The sequence below is a fragment of the Suricata suricatta genome, chromosome 9 (genome assembly GCF_006229205.1).
Source record: "Suricata suricatta isolate VVHF042 chromosome 9, meerkat_22Aug2017_6uvM2_HiC, whole genome shotgun sequence".
Lineage (NCBI taxonomy): Eukaryota > Metazoa > Chordata > Mammalia > Carnivora > Herpestidae > Suricata > Suricata suricatta.
The window spans coordinates 104028892-104043669 of NC_043708.1; the positions used below are offsets into that span (position 1 = coordinate 104028892).

At 51.5% G+C, this 14778-nt stretch overlaps 1 long non-coding RNA gene across 1 annotated transcript in view; it reads left to right on the forward strand.

Annotated features, from left to right (window-relative positions):
• The window catches only part of LOC115301655, an 8709-nt gene extending 1861 nt beyond the window's left edge, over nt 1-6848 (forward strand). Inside the window, exons 3-4 of the long non-coding RNA XR_003913232.1 lie at nt 1670-1789; nt 4483-6848. This is a non-coding gene — a long non-coding RNA (uncharacterized LOC115301655). The remainder of the gene's footprint in view (nt 1-1669; nt 1790-4482) is intronic.
• Nucleotides 6849-14778: the final 7930 nt, after the last annotated feature.

The window sequence follows — 14778 nt, forward strand, 5'->3', positions numbered from 1 at the left end:
GGGGGGGGGGGGGCTCCTCCTGGGTGCTGGTTGTGATGGGCTTTGTGGGGCCAGGCCTGTCCCTCAGGAATAGTTGGCCAGCATGAGGGGCCGAGTTCTAGGGCCTGGGGGCATCAGCCCTACAGCTGTCTTGCTCATGGGCCTGCCCCCCCACCCCCATCCTGAGGTCCTTGGGTGGCCTCGAGTGTCAGGGAGAGACCCTGCAGCTGCCTTTCTTCATGGGGGTCTGAAACTCCAGCTTTAGCCCCTCAGTTTACAGGTGGGGAAACTGAGTCCCAGACAAGAGACTGACTGGCCGAGGTCACGAAGTGGCTGTGGGACCTGCCACCCTCCCCTCCTCTCCCAGTCATGTTACTCGGTACTTGCAATAACTCTGTGGTTTCCCCCAGACCACCCAGGGATCCAGTGACTCAGGCTCCAAAGGAGACACTTTCTAAACAAGGCGGGGTCTCGGGAGAGTGTGGTGGGAGCCTGGTCCCTGCAGGCTCTGGGAATCGAGGTGGGTGGGGCTCACTGCCTCCAAACCCAAGCTCCGGCTTTTGGAGGAGGGTGGGTCCCTCCACTGCCCCCTCTCTCCGTTCCACAGCCCGCCCCCATCTCCAGTCCCACCCCTGCCTCAGTGTCTAGGAGTGTCTGGGGGTGGAGGGGTTGATCTAGGAGTGAGAGAAGTAGAGCGGGCAGAGAGCAGGGCGGGCCTGGAGATCTTGTTTCTTGCTTCAGGTGACAAAACCCAAGGCCCAGAGAAGGGTGTGTGTAGACTGAGGTCACACAGCACATTCAGGGCAGAGCTGAGCCTAAACCTCAGGTCTCAGGATTCCTGGTGTAGCTGCTTCCTGAGTTCCAGCAGATTCCATCAATGCTCCAGAGGGCACGCACACACCTCGGCTCCCCTTCGAGAACTCAGTCCTTGTAACCCTGTTGTGGAAGTTTCCATTCCCTGTCCCCCACCCCCATGGTTCACGGGGCTCAGTGGCTATAACTGCCTTGTTCTAATCCTGACTCTGCTGCTTACCAGTTATGTGCTCTGAGGCAAGTTACTTAACTTCTCTGTGCCTCAGTTTCCCCATCTGAATACTAATGAGTATTCACCTCCTAGAGTTGTTGGGAGCATACAGGAATGAGTACATGTTGGGCACTCGGAACTGTGAGTGTTAAGCTCTCGGCAGGTCCTCACAAACTATCCTCGCTAGTATCGTTTGGGGCCTGGAAGGTAGCTCAGGTTGGTAAGAGAAGCTTTGGCTGGGGGCTGAGCAAGCGTTAAAGAACTCAAGGAACCTGTTGTTGGCGTTGGGCAGTCAGTCACCTGTCCTGTGTGAACCTCAGTTTCTTTAGTGAGAAAGGAAATCCATGATCTACTTCCTCCAACCTACTCTACCCAGAGTGAGGTTGTGCACCCAGACCTGGCAGTGCCCTTCCTCTGTAGGACAGTGTCCCCGCCCCCCACCCCCATGACTCCCTGTACCCTCAGGCTAGAGAATTTTCTCTTAGAGTGGCATGGGAGGCCTCCACAGAATCTGCCCCCTCCCCATCTCTACCTGGCCAAACCCCTTCAAACAGCATCCAGACCTTTCTCCTGGGCCTTCACCCAAACTGTCTCCTCCTCCTGACCATGACCCAGTCTGCCCAGTTCAAGCTCTGGCCACATGGCTGCCCCTTTTCTCTTACCCAGGAGTCTCCTGGAAGCCAGAGATGTCTCCTTTCCCATGTGTCCCCATGGCCCTGAGTCAGCCCAATGCCAGGCACAGAGGACGGATTCCCTGGATGTTTGTGGAATAAACGGCTCACAGAGGTAATGATCGTGGGCGTGTTTTATAAACTCTAAAGGGCCAAGCGGGCATCCAGAGGGGTGTGTGTTTATTTTTCTCATGTGTCTCCATGACAACTCTGGCTGGCGGCTTCTTACAGGCCCTTGAGAACCCTCACCCCCTCCCTTATCCTCAGCCCCAGGTTCTGAGGGCTAATGTCCTGTAGCCTGATTCTACCCTCTCAGGGGTGTGGTGGATGAATTCCTGGTTTGGGGGTATCCCTTCGATGGCTTAGCATATAGACTCCGAGAACATCCAAGCTGGAAAGGCCCTTCAAGTACCTTTAGTTCCATCACTAACACAGAACTGAGGCCCAGAGAGGTGCAGGGCGATAATCAGGGTCACAGAGCAAGACAGTGGCCAGTTGGGGGCCAAACCCAAGACTTCGAGCTCCTTCCAGAGCTGGCCCCTCTGTGATGCTGCAAAGGTTTCTGTGAAGCCAACATTGGCCTGAGCAAAGCAGTTGAGAGGCAAGCACGGTAGAGGTACAGATCATTTTGTTTATTTGGTTTTTTGTTTTTTAATTTTTTTAATGTTTACTTATTTTTGAGAGAGAAAGAGAGCAGAGGAGGGGCAGAGAGAGAGGGAGACAGAATCCGAAGCAGGCTCCAGGCTCTGAGCTGTCAGCACAGAGCCCGACATGGGGCCCGAAACCCATGAACTGTGAGATCATGACCTCAGCCGAAGTCAGATGCTTAACAGACTGAGATACCCAGGCGCCCCTGGTTTTGTTTGTTTATAATTGTGGTAAACTATATATAGCATAAAACTGACTAGTTTAACCATTGACTAGTATACGGTACACTGGCATTAAGTACATTTGCATTATTGTACAACTATCACCACCATCCACTTCTAGAATATTTTCATCTTTCCTGTGCTCTTTTTTTTATTCTATCACAGTAAAGTAAGCATAACATAAAATTTACCATTTTAATCATTTTTTAAGTGTACGGTGCTGTAGCATTGAGTATATTCCCATTGATGTGTTTCCTACGCTTTTTAATAAAAGGCAAATGAAGACAAAGTTGTAAAATTCTCCACCCTGGGAGTTTGAGGCTTTTGCTGACTTGTGGCAGCCAGGTAGCCTAGAGGAAGCCGTGTGTCACCGTGGCCCAGTCCAGGGGTTCTGCTGAAGGCGCTGTGTAGTCTAGGCTGACCATCACCAGGGATGTTGACTAGAATCACCTCGTAGCCTCTCTGTTTTCAGAGCAGCTCATGGTGAAGTTAGTGGACTGTAGATAAAATGCCTCGAATTTCTGAATGTGAGACCAGGAGCCCATGGGCTAAGCAGAGGAAATAGATTAAAAAAATTTTTTTTAATATTTATTTATTTTTGAGAGAGACAACATGAGTGGGGGAGGGGCAGAGAGTGAGGGAGACACAGAATCCAAAGCAGGCTTCAGGCTCTGAGCTGTCAGAACAGAGACCACCATGGGGCTTGAACTCACGGACTGTGAGATCATGACCTGAGGTGAAGTCAGACACTTAACTGACGGAGCCACCCAGGCGCGCCAATAGATGGTTTCAATGTGACCTCCCTGGACTGAAGGAGACCTGGCTGAGTGACACGGTGAGGGGCCTCTCTCTCTTTGGGCCTCCATTTCCCTTCGAAAACAAAAGGTCTAAACCAGATGGCTTGATGATGCTTCTAGAGAGCTCCTGCTTCTCAGCCCCCAAATCTTATATCCCAAGAGAGGCAGTTGAGGCGGACTTTCAGATGGGACCTGCTGAAAAGAGCTGGTGTGGTCGCTGGTAACAGGACACTTACTTTGTTTAGTAATAGTGATAATAATTTCATTATTTACTGAGGGATGTGCTGTGTACTATGCATTTTGTATCATCTCTTCTAATCCTTATCCTTGTATGATAGATGAGGCTCAGAGAAGTTAAGTAAGTTACTCAAGATCACACAGCTAGTAAGAATCAGACCTAGGATTCCCACCTTGATCGCTCTGGTTGCAGAGCTGGTGTTCATACCCCTGGCCCTGCTGGTGGCAGAACTTTTGAACTTGACTTTCCACAGCTGCTGAGCATACAGACTTTGAAGGCAGCTCTTGGGCTCTGGGCCCAGCGCTGCCTCTAGCTGAGTGACCTTGGGCAAGTTACTCACAGTCTCTGAGCCTGTTTCTTCATTTGTTAGAATGGACCTAAGAATAGTACCCACCTTACAGGGTGGTTAGGGTAGATTAAAAATGAGTTTCTGTTTGGGAAGCAATTAGACCAGGGCCCGCTTGTAGTGAGTAACATTTAGCATTTGTTGAATTTTTAAAATATGTTTGTCGCCAACTTTCTTTTTTGGTCAGTTTTGTATGAACCGGCAAATCGGAAATGTTTATTTTTCATAGTTTCGCTTTCTAGTTCTCATCATGGAGCAATGAACAAAATGCAGCTTCAGGAATGCGCAGAAACACGCGCACGCACAGCACTGTGTACGTGCACAGCCCAATGTGCACTTTCCTTATTGTTCTAACAAAAACACGTCTGTGCGTGACCTGCTGTAGGGGAGAGAAACAAGTCTCTTCCATAGGTCAGTCATTGTGGGCCAAGTTCCTTAAATTGTCTCAAATGGGTAGCGTTTTGGTGTTTTCTAAGTACGTGTATAGGAAGTGGACCCTTTGGAAATGGTGACCCCACCTCACTCCTTGTTTCCTTTCCTCCTCTACCCGTGGAGCAGGGACCATTCCATTCCTGGCCCTAACGGCAGCTATTTTGAGTCGTTAAAAGTCCTCTGCCTCGTGCTGCGCTGAACATAATGCCAGTGTACATCAAAAACCACATCAGATCCCCAGAAAGCTGAGCGACTCTGGGTCTGCCTTGGTGACAGGCCTTGGCTGGCTCCTGGGCGCGCCTCACTCTGGGGCTCCAAGGGGCTGAAGTCCGACCCCTGGGGCCACTTGGCCGCCTCTGGGCCCAGAGTCGGGATCCCTGCCATGCCCTAGTCATGCTGAAGAGTGCCCCTGCCATGGCTTGCAGGGAAGAAGAACCAGCTTGAGCCACACACAGGGTTTAAGTTGAGGACTTGTCAGTTCACATATTTGGAATCCCATTCTGTCTGAGTCCGGGCCTGGAGAGTCCCAGGGGTGCTCCGCCAGGGGACGGCTGTGGCTTGCTTGGCTCCTGTCCAAGCAGGCAGTGTCAGCAGACATCTTCTGACAGTTTCTAAGCCTTGGGGATGGGCCCTCAAGTGACCAGAAGAAGCCACAGGCCTTTGAAGTAAGGCTGCTCTTGAATTTGCCAAGTTGGGGAAGGAGGAGATTTTGGGATCCGAGCTCTGCAGAGCCACTGAAGACCATCGTTAAACACAGACGTTTCACCCCCTTCTTCGTCAAGCCTTCTGCCGGAGCTGCTGCTGTTGAGGCTGGAGGGCCAGCTTTGGAGAGATGCGAAAGCCTCTGGACAAAGGTCTGAATCCCACTTCCACCGTCCTCCAGCCTCTGTGAACTTGGCATTTCACGTGCTTCCTCTGGGCTTTGGTTTTCTTATACGTGAAATGCATATGAAATCATCTATCATGTAGGGACCCAAGGAGGAAGCGTGTAGTGTGGTGAGACAATTTTCCACGGGACTCTCCAAAAATCCCAGCAAAAATGCAAAGGCGCTGACTGCCTTTGTTCTCGCTCTTCAAGGACGTGTCCTAGGCAACAGCCTTAGAAGATGCCCCTTTGTACAAAGGGCAGGTATGTTGACTGCCACTTAATAAAAGTTTGGGGTTCCCAGAGCTCAGGGTTCCTCCCCGTAAAGCCCCCCATGAGCGAGCAAGTGTAACCCTCTCTCTTTGCACAAGGAAACCAGGGCAAGCATGATGCTCATGCTATTAGCTGTGCTGTGAGCAATAGAAACCCGTAGTCTCTGACTCAGGAATCCTGGGTAGTGGAAATGGGCACTTGTTAGGTCGCAAGTAGGGTAAAATCTTAGCTTCACACTGTTCTTGACCGTGACGAGTGTGGGGTGCTGGAAGAGGAAAGATGGGGGCCTCGCGAGATGCTTCCTGGGTCTTTGAGAGAAGTGCATGAAAATCAGGAGCAAAGATGTTCACCAAATTGTATGGCCAATTGGGCAATAAATGACTCTCTATTTTACTACCTTTTGGTGAGGAGGAATTGGGGAGGCGCTTGCAGGCAGAGCCCTGGGAAGAGGTGTAGAGAGTGGCCCAAACCGTGCCCTGGTTGTGGCTGACTCTCCTCTGGCTGGTGGGACCTCCTTACGAGTCAGTGGCCCGTCTTACTTCCTCCCCGTGGACACAGCCAGCGCGAGGACTGCCCGGGAGTGGGGAGCTGAGTGGGGTGGGGGCGGGGGAACGGAGTTACGGTCTTTCAGTTAGCAGTTGCCGATGGGCACTCACACTGGACCCAGGGGACAAGTTGACGACCTCTGTGGGCAGAAACCACAGGGATTCTTTGAACTTTGGCTGGCTCACGTGGAGACAAGAGGGTGGGCACTGGCTAAGGGAATATGATGACCCTGCCCCTCTTGCGGTCCATCGTGCCTGAAGCAGATCCATTCAGAGACAACAACCGAAGGTCAGCAGGTGGGTCCTGCTGCCATAAGGGGATCTTGACCTTGGAGAAACGGTCCCAAGACAAAACTCAGAGGAAACCAAATGTGAAGAATTGACAAACCCTAGGCTGGGTTTGTTCAGATGGTGTCCGCTGACTGTCACCTGCCAGCTTTGCAAGAACAAAAAGGGGCACTGTCCCTCTGCCCAGTGGGCGGAAGTCAAGACTGTTCTCACAGTGCACATGCCCCTCGATGAAGCTTGGAGTATTTTTACTGTCATTTGAGTGTAGCCAGTGACCTGGCTGTTCCATCTACCACTTGGTAAATGACACCCCTCTGTAGGGTCACACACTCTGGGAACAAGTTGAAGCAGCTGGTGGAACCTTCGATGCCCACAGTGAGGGTGTGTTCTCTGCTGACACTGACTGCGTGCCTGTCCTGTCCAGACTGCCCCCCACTGCTGCCTGGCCAGTCACCCTACCACATGTGGCCAGACTCCTACCCTCCAAGACCTGTACAAGTAAGGGGCTCTGTATTAAGGAATTCTATGTTTCTTTCATTTTTTTTAATTTAAAAAAATATTTTATTATTTATTTTAGGGAGAGAGACAAAGTCCAAGCATGAGTGGGTCAGAGAGAGAGAGAGAGAGAGAGAGAGGGAGATACAGAATCCAAAGCAGGCTCTAGGCTCCAAACTGTCAGCACAAGAGCCCAACATGGGGCTCGAACTCACAAACCATGAGATCATGACCTGAGGCGAAGTCAGACGCCTAACAGACTGAGTCACCCAGGTGACCCGGGACTCTGTGTTTCTACGCTGCACATCAGGCTTGGACCTCTCACCAAAAGTGGACCTGGCTAGGGGTGCCTGGATGGCTCAGCCAGTTAATAAAACATTAAAAAAATATTTAAAAAAATTATTTAAGTTGGTCACGGTTCCCTGCCTTGAACCTTTGACCCCATCTTGTGGCTGTGGGCTGGCCTGCCCTTGGTGTTGACACTTTTGCAGGTTAGGGAGGTGATGGTCCAGTCCGATGGGCCAGCTAGTTCCAGCCATGACACTGTGGCCCTTGAAACGAGTTGTGTCGTGTTTTCAGCTTTCTGGGCCCTTTGCAGGGTGACGGTGGTGTGCCTTTTACCCCAGAAGGCACTCTTCAAAGTGCTGATAGACGTGGGGCTCAATGTCCTTCCCTGCTCCCTGTCTTTCACAGCGACGGCCTTGGCAAGTCAAAGTTCCCACCCAACTCAAGTTCCCTCACCTCCTCTTGGTCCAAACTTCTGATTAAAGCAGTTTGGTCGTTGATTGTGGCCGTCCCCTGAAAGGGACCATCTACTCAGCTGCCTCCCAGGGAATGAGAAGGATGGGGAGTTACAGAGAAACCTATTCTGAGAATTTGCCCTTCGATCCGAGCCGTTCTCCGGCATGCTGCTGCTTACGTTCCCCGAGCAGCCAGCTTGGTTAACGCAACCTGCTTTTGGTCGTCTGGTCAGAAGGGGATCCAAACTGAATTCTGGCTAAATTATCAAAACACCCTGTCACTCTGGGTCCTTCTGGGAGAAAGGTCTGGGCGCAAATAGGGATGGCTGGGAAAAGGGGAAGGGGAAGCCCTGGAATAGAGCTCACTGGCCGTGGAGGAAGACAACAGGCTAGCACCTGGGAAGGGAGCGTCTTAGACGTCAGGACCTTGCTCACAGCAGACGGGGCCCTGTGCAGGCCCCCCGCCCCCACCCCGCACCAGTGAGCTCAGTTCACGGACTGTTGTGTTAGCCAGACCCCGCCTGGCAGCTCTGACCGTGATTTGATAGACATTTTTCTTAACCTTCCTCCCAAACCGAGAAGTTATGAGAAACAGCGTAAGGTAGCCCCACTCCAGCTCCTCCAGGGGTCCGCCCCAGCCCGCCCCTGTCACTCCAGCTTCCCGGGGGGCCGAGGAGTGCCACCTGGCACCTGGTGTTAGCAAACAGGACACATCACCCTGACTAGCCTTGGGAGGCAGCCTCTCTAAAATCAAGGCAATTTGTTCCACAGCAGTAAGTAGCAAATACACCACCACTTCTGTGTCACGCTCACCGAAATGCTTCATGAGGGATGATGCCTGCCTTGCAGATGAGAAGCAAAAGCTCAGAGAAGTCAAGCCATTGCCTAAGGTCACCCAGCCAAGTGGTGGTGGTGACCAGGTTTGCGTGATTCTTGCTCCTGTGCTTTCCAAGTTCCACCTCACTAGCGGTCCCTCATCTGGGGTGCTGGGATTTTTTTTCCTATGCCTCACAGACCTGGTCCATAGAATTTCATGCCTCTCAGCCTGTGTCCTGACTCTGGACACCTTGGTTGGGAGGTTTAGCAAGCTGGGGGAGCATGGAGCAGGCAGTGGGCTTGCTACTACTGCCTCTCCATATGGGGGGGTGCTGGTCTCAGTGTCTTTTTCTGTGAAATGGGTCTAAGATCTGCTTCAGCAGACGGATTGTGAAGAATTAATAAACTCCAAAGCAGGGCTCTGGAAAGTATTGATGTGGATATTGATGTGGTCTGAGACATGGCCCAGGAGGAGGGAATAAAGGACTTCATAGAAGGCTTGGGGTAGAAAGAAAGCAGAAGAGGCCCCTCAGACATAGGTCCTGGGCTGGGGTTCCCTTTATGAGCTGTTGCTTGTCATCTCTGATGTCACCTGCCTTCCTGTGCCCCAAGTCCTGGACATTCCTCTGGGGTAAACAGTGCGTTTTCTTCTTTTTTTTTTTTTTAAATGTTTTATTTATTTTTGAGAAAGAGAGAAACAGCACAAGCAGGGGAGGGTCAGAGAGAGAGGGAGACAGAATCCAAAAACAGGCTCCAGGCTCTGAGCTGTCAGCACAGAGCCTGACGCCGGGCTTATACCCACGAACCGTGAGATCATGACCTGAGCTGAAGTCGGACGCTTAACCGACTGAGCCACCCAGGCGCCCCGACGGTGCCTTTTCTAAACTCTCCCGTGAAAGCACTCATCCCCTTTAGAGCAGTGGTATCACACTTACATGGCCTGAGCCCCTCGCATGTGTGGGCAGTTTACGTACGTTATCTAATGGAATACTCCCACTGGACACTCACTAACCCGCTTTACAGATCTATCTGCCCCCTTGTACAGGTCCGGGGAAAATGAGGCTCCGAGGAGTTGAAATAGGAGATGGTAATTTTTACTTACCCCTTTACTCCAACTACTTATATGTAAAACCTTAGTGCTCAGTGGGGCTGAGGTAAAGTGAGGTGGGCAAGATGAAGGTTCTTCTATGCAGATGACACTCTAAACGGGGCGGCTTTCAGGAAATCAGCTTCTCAATATGGATCCAAAGCCTTAAAAATGTTTATGCCCTTTGTTCCCGTAATACTGTCTCTGGGGATCTTTCCTGAGAAATATTCTTTTTTTTTTTTTTATAGCCGCAAAAACTCTTAAACAGTCTAAATATCCAACAACAGGGGATTACAGAAATGATGGCACATCTTTGTGACAAAATATTATGCAGCCTTTAAAATCCATGCTTAATGGGATGCCTGGGTGGCTTGGTCGGTTAAGCGTCCAACTTCAGCTCAGGTCATGATCTCACGGTTTGTGGGTTCAAGCCCCACGTCAGGCTCTGTGCTGACAGCTCAGAGTCTGGAACCTGCTTTGGATTCTGTCTCCCTCTCTCTCTGCTCCTCTTCTACTTGCAGTCTGTCCCTCTCTAAAAAAAAAAAAAAAAATTAAAAATAAATAAAAATGAAGTCCATGCTTAACTGTTAATAGCAATTGCACTCAGGAAGGTGGGAGGGGAGGTCGAGGTGCAACTGGAGTTTGTTTTTCTTCCACTTTCTATTTTCTGGACCATTTACCTTACCGTGAGTGTGCGTTGTCTTTATAAAGAAAAATATCATGTTTTAGAATATTTAAAAAACTTTTTAAGTTTTTTGTTGTTTTTGAGAGAGAGAGAGAGAGAGAAAGAGTACTCCAGTGTGGGGGAGGGGCAGAGAGAGAAGGAGAGAGAGAATCCCAAGCAGGCTCCGCACTGTCAGCAGAGCCTGATGTGGGGCTTGAACTCATGAACCATGAGATCATGACCTGAACCGAAGTCGGGAGTAGGACACTAAACTGACTGAGCCACCCCCCAGGTGCCCCCTAGAATATTTTTAGTTATTTGGAAAAGTTTTCGTGTGATAAGGCTGAATGGGAAAAAAGCAGGTGCTAAACCTCCATGTAGCTAATATGACACTTCATTTACTTATATACACAGATAGGATTCAGTCCGTGGCACATACAAAGCACCAGATGTCTGCCCACGTTTGCTAGGATGATGTTGATGCGGATATACGTGAGATAGAACTATGACTGTTCCCGGGTCGTGGGGTTAGGGATGATCTTCACATTCTTTTTTATACTTCCCCACATTTTTCAAATTTTCTACAGCGAGCGTGTACGAGCTCTATTATGTCATGTTCGTCTTTGTTATAAACCATATAATCACAGATTCTCCGCAATAAATGTTGAACCAAAAGGGATTTGGGACTAAGTCTACATTCAACATTTCTAACTGCCAGGGTTTGACTTAATGAAATTGGATTGTGTACAATGACAGTAAGTGGACCCTCACATTTGTGCCATGTAGCAGTGCGCTGTGGCTCCCTACAAGACACACAGATTAAGGGAACTCCACAAAATACAGGGGGAAAATGTACACACACACACACACACACACACACACCCACACCCACACCCCCGTCTGGACCTTGAGCAAAGTCTCGGTCCTGGAGGGCTCCAATTTTGTATAAGCCCCACCTTGTGGCTTTAGATGATCAGGCCACAGCCTGACTTTCTACCTGGGCTTCCTGACCACGCCATGGTCCAGGAGGCAGCGGTGGGAGTTGGCGAGGCAGGAGGGGAGGAGAGGAGAATGCCCGCTGTGCTCAGGAGGTGATGGGGTGCGTTTTCTTAAAAGAACAGAAGATCATGGCCTGTGGAGACTTCCAAGGTGACTGCTTTCCATTCTTTCCATCGATGGATTCATATGGGACTTGTTTTGGGGTTCTTGGGATACAGAGAATTTTCTGAGCCTCAGCACAGAAACTCTAGTTCACAGACAGACTAAGAAACCCTTGGGAGACCAGGGGGGGCTGGGAAAGCACTACATTAGACATATTGGTCATACCCATTGGAGGTCAGGCCATGGAACAGAGTTTAGAAAGACAGTAATAGTGATGATAATAAATAACAAAACAACTATCACTTACTGAGCACTCAATATATGCCATCTTTTATCTCATTACATCATCCTATCATCCTTGTGAAGTAGTGTTCTGCCCATTTTTTAGATGGTGAGACCGAGGCTCAGGTGAAATAACCTGTCCAGATTCCTGGCAAGCAAATGGCAGAGTTGGAATTCAAATCCAGATGGTCCTGTCTCCCACACTGATGTCCAGAACTTACCTGGCATATGGCATTCTCAGTGCGAGTTGTTCAAAACAGATGGGTTTAATGAGTGTCTACTGAATGCCAAGCCCTGGCTTAAACACTCTTGGATGGTATCTCACTTAATCTGCAGAACAGCGTCTGTGGGATATGTGTAATTATTGTCATTTTACAAGTGAGAAAGCTGGGGCTCGGAGGTTTGTCCAAGATCAGTCTGGGCCAAATAAAGGCCTTTTAATGGAAGTCTTATGGACAGGTTGAGTCAGGAGCAACCTAGACCCAGGGTAAGAGCCCCCAGAGCAGGAGAAGATGAAGGAATGGGCGGGGCTGCTGGTGGGACACTGTCTCCACCTACAGGAGGCAGCAGAAGGTCCAGGGGTAACTCTGATTTTGGACAAGCCACCACTCCAGCCTCTAATACTTACCATATAATGTTGCCATTAGGGTTAAATGAGATAATGCTCAGGACACGCTTAGAGCGATGACCAGGCTCCGGGGAGACACCTGACAAATGTGAGTTCCCACTACTCCTACCCACTTTCTCTCCCCTACTGGTCTCTGTCAGTTGGCCAACACTCCCGGAGGGGGGGTGGTAGCTGTAAGACCAGCTGGCTGCCCACCCCACCTGTCCCTGTCCCTGACCCAGCACCAGTATGTCATAAGGATTTGTGGAATGACGGCCAGCTGAGCTGCTCCCTGGCTATTTGACCTTGTGCGGCTCTCTGGCCCTCTCTGGGCCTGGGCTGGGGTCAGGGGTGCTGACTGGACTCTCTCTGGGAGCCTTACCATACCCTAGTGAGCCCCCCCTACCCCCAGCTCTCTCCCCCTGTGCTCGCCTTCCTGCTGAGCCTGAGGACAGACAGACTTCTGCAGACGCTCTGGGTCCCAGAGAGCCGCCCACTATCCCAGGGACTGCCCCTGAGGGCTTTTCCAGAGGGACACCCCCCAAACACATTCCAGGTGACATACCATTTTGCTTTCTCCCACAGCCCCTGGCAGGGGCCCGCCCACTCCAGCAGGGGACAGGAAAGTGACTCAGCTTACCAGCCCCCTCCTCAGACTCACTCTCACAGCCTTGCTTTGGAAAAAGAGTGGTTTTCATTTCTTTTCCTTTTTTCTTCTTCTTCTCCCCCCCCCCCTTCTTACTAATCTCTTTCTCCCATGGGCCTCCCTGCTCTGGGCCAGGAGTCTGCGGCCAGCCCTTCTCCATTCTCTCCTGGTGGAGGGTCCTGCCATCAGGGAGGGTGGTGTGGCCCTACTGTGCGTGGTGGGAAAGAGGCTGGACTCTGGAGGCCCCAGCTGGCCCCCTATTATATTGGCTTCTATTAAATTGAAACACATAGCACATCTATTACACAATAAACCACAGCTATTTCATGGATCAAATTAAGTTTTATTTGGGCAAATTACAACCTTTCCTACAGTCGTGCCTTTGTGAGGCCATTCCTTTTTAATAAAAGCAAGCATTTCTGGGGCTGGTCCTGCTGGACCAAAGCTCTGTGGTGGGTGGGGGGCTCAGGCCAGGGCTGGCAGGAGGGTGGGAGGGTGTGTGTGTATGTGTGTGTGAGAGAGGGGAGGGGAGAGAGAGAGATGGGAATTCTTGGGGCCCCTCTGGGGAACGGATTTGTCCATCTTTCCCTGCCTCCCCGTCCTGGGGTTTCTGTGGAAGTCTGAAGCGAAGTTCTCATTTAACGAGAAAAAGGCGGCAGCAGTAGGGAAGCATTTCCCGGAATCCAGGAGGAAGTGTGAGTCACCAGCCTGCTAAGTGAGCCCTGCGTGGCCACTACGGCCCGGCCCAGGAGGCCTGGAGCATAGGGCCAGCCTCCAGGACCCCACCAGGGCTGCCCGCATAGACATGCCCACTGCCCAGGCTGACACAGTCTCCAGGAATGCAAACAAAGGTGGGTGAAGGGGCCTCTTGAGGGCTGTGGCGCTGGGCCAGAGGAGAGGGGGCAGGCTTGGAGGAGAGGCGGAGGGGCCTCCTGCCTCAGAAGGGCTCCTCGCGGGTGTCCCTGGAGCTCCTACCTCCCGATGTGACCCGGCCTAGCCCTGCCAGCTCTGGCTTCCAGGCTCCTCATTGGGCAGGGGTAGGAGCTCCCCCCAGAGCAGAGGTTCTCGACATTGGCCCCTGGCCCCTGGACCGGCAGCATCAGCATCCCCTGAGCAGAAATGCAGATTCGCAGGTCCCACCCCAGACCTACTAAGTCAGAAATTCTGGGGGTGGAGTCCAGAGCCCTGTGTCTTAACGCCCACCACCCCCAGGCGATTGTGACGCAACAGTCGAGTTTGTGGGCTACTGCGCGTCAGGATCCGTAAGTCACCTTCAGACACCATGTCTGCTTGGTATTCGTTTGAAAAATTTAGAGGCTGCTTAAGTAGTGTTTACTGGGTGCCAGCTGACTTCTCTACAGGCCATTGCATCCGATTCCCCCGCCACCTCCTGAGGACAGGTTCTGTGATCATGTCCCCTTTTCACAGGAGACCGAAGTGTTGCTTTGGAGCCAGAGGCCAGCGGGCTGGGATCTAGAGGTGATGGAAGGTGCTGGCCCCAATGTGCATACTTGGCCCCTGCGGGGTAACTGGTTTATGCGGCTGACCCTTCCCTGGAGAGCTGGGGAGCTTTTCTGGAGTGTGCTTCACCTAAGAAGTGGCATGCAGAGAACTCTCATTCCAGAGCCGGGGATATAGAAGGAACTGGGTGGCTGGAGTGAGAGAAGCGAGAAGCGACAGAGGGAGCCTGGGCTGGAGTCATGCGGGGCCTCGCAGAATCTTGTTTGTCCAAGTGTGGTCCCTAGACCAGCAGTGGCAACATCCCTTGCGAGCCTGTTAGGCATTCAGATTCTTGAGCCCCGCCCCCCCCCATCAACCAAATCTGAATCTGCATTTTAACAAGATCCTTGAGGGGGAGGGTATCCTGTGCTTATTCAAGCTTGAGAAGCAGCAGCAGCACAAGGAAGCCCTGGGGGGGGGGCACAGGGGCACATCCCCAAGCCCCTTCCCATCGCACAGGATCAGCCCAGCACCCTTGGGCCTCCCAATCCCCCTTAGCACCAGCCTCCCCTC